This window comes from Leiobunum rupestre, chromosome 8 (genome assembly GCF_980474605.1).
Source record: "Leiobunum rupestre chromosome 8, qqLeiRupe1.1.hap1, whole genome shotgun sequence".
Classification (NCBI taxonomy): domain Eukaryota; kingdom Metazoa; phylum Arthropoda; class Arachnida; order Opiliones; family Sclerosomatidae; genus Leiobunum; species Leiobunum rupestre.
Genome location: NC_143391.1, coordinates 57,137,313 through 57,143,312, shown reverse-complemented (window position 1 = coordinate 57,143,312; position 6,000 = coordinate 57,137,313).

The window sequence follows — 6,000 nt, the reverse complement described above, 5'->3', positions numbered from 1 at the left end:
CTTCGTCAGCGGGAACCGAACGGGTTTTTAGCACCTTTAGATTGGTGCAATGCAAATTGAGAAACCGATTAGGGAATGAAAAATCTGCAAATTTTTTATTTTTGTTTAAGCATTTGAATCCCTCCTTCAGCCTCTCTTTGTATGATGACGAATAAACTCCAAGCCCCACCGTAGGAACAGCTACAGTTACATGTCAATTTGTATTTTTTTTGGTAATGTACCCAAATAGGTTTGTAAAAATAAGAATTTCTACATGGTTATCAAAGCTTCAATTGAATAAATGCATTATAGTCTTTACAAAATTAAAACATTTGTTTTAGGTAAAACTATGATACTAAATTATATAAAACGGAAATTTTAATTAAAATAAAAAAAATCGATTTGATTTTTTGTTTTAAGTAAAAAAATTGCCAACCGTGGCTTGAAGATGATGAGGGCACATAGAAAATTGAAGAACCAGTCTCGAAAATGACTAGTAGATTGCCGAACAGGTCTCTAGATGAGGGTAGCAACTAGAAGATTGACCAACGGGTTCTCGAAATCAGCGCGGTGGTGAGAAGATTAGGTTTTTTTTAAAAGGTTGACGGATGAAGCGCGAAGATGAGGAGGGCCACTAGAAGAGCTCTCGAAAGCAAGGCGTTGGTGAGTATGTTAGTTATTATGGGCGATTTTTTTATTTTTTTCCCGATTTGATATTGAAGATGGACGGATGAAGTGCTTGAAAATAAAGAAGACAACTAGACCTGGATACGTCTTGAAGACAGCGCTAAGGTATGTATGTTTTTTTGTTGAGGAGGAAAATTAGACGTTACAAATTTTGATCCGAGGATTAACAATTATCCCAACCCCTTTTCTTAATCATTCATCTTTTTATTTTTAAAGACTAAGAGTAATATATAGGTTTGGCAAGCTTAAGCTGAAAGAAGATCATACAGCTCAGAACGATCTTAGAAGTGATACTTAACGGATTAAGAGCCTTAAGGGCAGTCTGGCTGTTCGAAAAAATCTTAACAGTCTTGCCCCAATACTTCTTAAGACAGAAGTCTTCACAGAAGCAGATAGCCGAAATCTCTGCCTGAAAGACCGTAGCTAAAACGCCGAGGCTCTCAAAGAAGCCAAACTTCTTAGTCTGACAGTAAACACCAGCTTCTACCTCTGAGTGTGTCTTGGAACCATCCGTGAACTAAACAATTTCATCCTTGGTTCCAAAAAGTAAACACTAAACTGCAGCTATGTGGTCAGAACCCGACAATAAGACCGGTAAATGACCAGAAGATTGCCGAAACTGGTGTAGCTGCATTCCCAATTAGCAGACAACCACCAACCATTATGTAGTAACCGATAGGCACTCATAATTGCAACCTCCTCTATATAAAGATAGATCGGCAGAATATTCAGGAGCACCTACAGAGAAACGCTTCGGGCTATTCTCATAGCTCCTGTAATGCTGACCCAGGTCAGCCTTGCACAGTGCATAGTTCAGCCTGAACTGACTTAAGCACAACCCCGGCCACCAAACCACTGCTGCATACGTCAGATTATCATGGTAAAGATCCAATATAAAACCTTTTTGCTAAGACCCCAAGACTTGCTTACTACCTTACTCTCCAGAATAACATCTTATCCATCAAGATGAGACTTCCATGACCCCGATGTATTTTACCTCAGCTGACTTGACCAAGATGGTCCAAAAAGAAAGAAATATCGTTAAAAAAGTCCTTTACCTTCCTCCGAGTGAAAGGAACCAGGCTGGTCTTGTCAGGATTGACGATGAGTTCAACCTCCCTACACCAGAATTCCACAGAAATGAGAGCTTTTCTTATCATAACCGAAATGGTTCCTGGGAACTTCCTAGTAATAACCATTGCGACATCGTCGTAACCAAAGCCGCGACAGCAATCCTAGCTGTTTAGCCTCACCAAGAGTTCTTCCACAACCAGGCTCCACAGCAGGGGTGAAAGAACACCCCCGGCTGGCGGTGACCCTCAGCGATTCACCAAGCATGGAGGCCGTCGCGATCCGATCAGTGAACATAGAATCGATCCATAGACAAAGCGTATCATTGATACCGAAACATCTAGCAGCCTTAATAATGACAGCCTTAGATACTTTATCAAAAGCCCCCTCCAGTAAAACAGCGAATGTCTCAGTAGTTTTGCCCTTTTGATAGCCATTTTGAGCATCAGAGAGGGGTGTAACACTAAGAACCTCCTCTCTAATATATCTACCAATACTTTTAGGAGAAATGAAGTTAGACTGATTGGTCTTAATGCCTTAGCCTCGAGATAACTGGTTTTCTCGGGTTTAAGAATAAATATAACCTTTTAATGCTTCCAAGAGCCTGGTAAATGCCTAAGAACAATTATACAGGGGCCTGTAGATCCTGCACAACACAGGATAGATAATATCAATTCCCTCCTGCAATAAGACGGGTGAGATTCCATCCGGTAAATCACTTTATAGCTCACATAAGGTTGAAGTGAGTGACAACCTACCTTTTTAGTTCTTTTGAACCGAAGAGGAAGATCATAAGAGTAATCTGTGTCAATGACTCTGGAGTCTAGAAAGTGAACTCCAGCATATGAGGTAGTGTCTCATTTTGAGAACTGGAGTAACTACCATCCTTCAACTTAATAATATCCAGATGGTTTGTATTGTTATGTGCCATAATTTTCATTAGTTGGATAATCAGAGATACTCTCACATAAATCCCTCCAGGAAGCCTGTTTTTCTTCCCGAATGGCCTTACGATAGGAAATGAGGGTCTGCTTATATGCTGACCAATCACCCGACCTCTTAGCTTTATTAAAAAGCTTGAGAGTAGTTTTGCCAAGTCTACCTATCTCATTATTCCACCAAGGAACTAACCTGGGCTGGCTGGTAGACTTTACTGGACAGTTTTGGTGGTAGGAGTCGATTATAAGTAACAAATAAGTGTGCCAGAAGTAATAAATAAGTGTGGCACTTACTTTTCGAAGCCGTGTATGGCTGGAGGCAATATTTCACTCAAATGTTTTTTTTACTTTTTCATGATTTAATGCTACCTGCTCAAATGGAATACGGGCACGAAATAATGTTATCGCCTTCTTGGCGGACGTGTTAAGAGTACTTATCACTAGGAAGAAGCGATGTTTCTTTAATAGATTAACTTTTCTAAAACAAACCATTTCAAACAACTATATCTCAATGTTCACTTCATTGTTAGTTCATAAAGTATCGAAGTTCTGGATGGTTAGTTAAAATTTCAATTAATATTAATTTAGTTCTTAAATTAAACATTTTAATTTTACTCTGCCTGACTAAATAGATGGTATCTGAATGCAAAGAAAAGACAGTGACGAACAGTGAAGCGCTCTATATATTGTCTCCCTTTGTATCCTACGAGCCAGTTGACAGATATTTAAGCACCACTCTACCTTCGGCAGTAAAACAAAACTTAATTCGGAAATTTGTCCTTTTATCAGAATGCCGTTCTGGCGCAATCTGTGATGAGTAGACTGAAAATGAATAATATTTAACTATTTCTCATGACGAAAGCTTTAAGAACTTAAATTGGTCGTTTCAAACTATATTTAAGATCAAATTAAAATAATATAATTTCATCTAAATCGGTTCGATTTAATAGCCTGGACTATTCCCATCGGGTTTTTTGGAAAATAACATAATCGTTGAGTTTAAGATTTGGGCTTAAATAATCGACATTTAAGCTAAGTATCGACTTGACAACTTTGGAAAGTAATATGTTAGTATAAAACGTAAATGTCGTGTCAATTAAATTAATCTGAAAATAGTTGAAGCTTGTGAAGTTGCAAATTGGATTTTCCCTTGAGATTCAACAAAACCGGGAGAAACAATTTTCAGAGTTTAATAATATTAGTGATATCAGAAGTACTTCTGGTGAAATCAGAAGTACTTCTGGTGATATCGGTATATACCAAAATAACTTTATAGATGACTTTAGGGATGCAACGGAACCGGAACCGGAACCGATATTATAAAAATTTGATAACCGTATCCGGAACCGGAACCGATATTTGTAACAAAATGATAACCGGAACCGGAACCGGAGATTTTCATTGTTTTAAACGGTTTTTAAACGGTTCTATTACTTTATTTACCAACATTTAGCGCATGTGGAAATTTAGTAATTAAACTTCCTAATTTACTATTAGTTTTTCATATAGACTCTTAAACGCGCCTTCCCAGTCAACCGCCATTACCTTAGTCTTCGGGGAGGGTGATGAAAAAACCGGTTTTGGGGGGATGAAATTTCTGCGGTAGAGGGCTGGCTCGTTGGATGTCTGTACGATAATGGCGGAGCCCAATAAACGTTTCTAAAAAGAGTGTATAAGCTCATCTTTATCCTATCTCAGATAACTCTACGTGGGTTTCTACGTAACTGTCAACTGACACACCCTTACGTATTCTCAATTGAAAATGGGCTCGTCCTCCAAATGTTTGCTTTAAAAACTGCCATAATCCGGAAATCCGCGATAGTTTTAGATTTATTTTCTTCAGTCGGAGAACTCGACACAATTTCACAAATGTAGCAAAGGCCACAATATCTACTGCTACTAGTGTGCCTTCCGAGCAATTATTTAGTGGGGCAATGGGCAAGCATAATTGATGATCCCCTTCGCAACCGACTTAGAGGAGGAACAGCAGAAAAGCCAGTGGCGTAAATAAAGGCCTGGCAGACTCCGCAATGCGGGGGGGGGCTTCCATCGAGGGGCCCCCAAATTGCTTATGGGACTATGTACAGTCCAACCGCGCGAGGCCTCGTCTAGTTTTTCTCTTCTCAGCTCAAGTTAATGTTTTACTTGCTTGAGGAAGGGGCGTAGGAACCAGGGGGGCAATGCCCCTCCCTAGAATTTTGCTTTGAGGGGCAACTAATGTTATGGTTTTTCAACTTTTTGGTGAGTGGAAATCTTTAAAAGCACAAATTCTCAATTTAAAAGCATATTAAGCTTATAGAAGCTCAACTGTGTCTTTTCCCGCCAATTTACATATTAGTCAAACAGTAACACATGCATTCGGTGAAGCTATACTCCTTTAAAAATTCAAACCCATTCTCATTTTATTATTGTGGTTTTGTATATCTTAAATTCATAAACGACTCTAAAGACTAAATTACACTTCGTATGATAACTGTTGTTATTGTTAATGCCTTAATGACATTCGCGACCGATTACTCACTCTTCATCGGGGGCTAAGCTCCTAGACCCCCGTTTCGTTTCTCTTTGCCCCCTCCAACGCCTCAGATATGAGAAACGGAAGGGAAGGCAATGTCTCCCCAAAACTTGAAAGTACATCATTCCCCCCCCCCCCTCCATCTTGAAACGATGAAACCGTGGGAATTTTCAAACAGAAGATTTCATTTTGACCCTACTTTATTGAATAAACAAATAACGCGCTTACACGAGTTCCCTACGAGAGAATAGTAGCAATAATTTTTTAATTATTTTACATTAAGTCATCTAGATCGTGATTCTGGTCGGACTTGGGAGTCTGAACTCCAGACTTCCAAGTTCTACCAGAACCTTGGTTTTTAATGATCCAGACGCTAATTGTAGAAGGCGATACATGTTAGCCCTAACTCAAGAAGGCGATAATCGCGACTCGGCCTTAATGATTATAAGGGACCCCAAAAACCGTTTCGCGGGAGGACCCGGAACCTATAGCCACGTCACTGAGAAAGCTACTATTTTTAAAATATAATTGATCAAAAACCAATTTTATATTCTAAATAAATAAATGTGGTGGATTTTATTTATCTTTAACTTCATTTGAATTGCTTGCGTATTTAACTTTAAATAATACTAAACACACTGGAACCGTATAGGAACCGTTTAGGAACCGGAACCGATAGGTTCTAAATTTTGAGAACCGGAACCGTAACCGGAACCGATAAAGCAAAAATTTAAGAACCAGAACCGGATCCGGAACCGAGATAGTCCAAAAAAGTGGAACCGTTGCATCCCTAGAGGACTTACAGCTAAC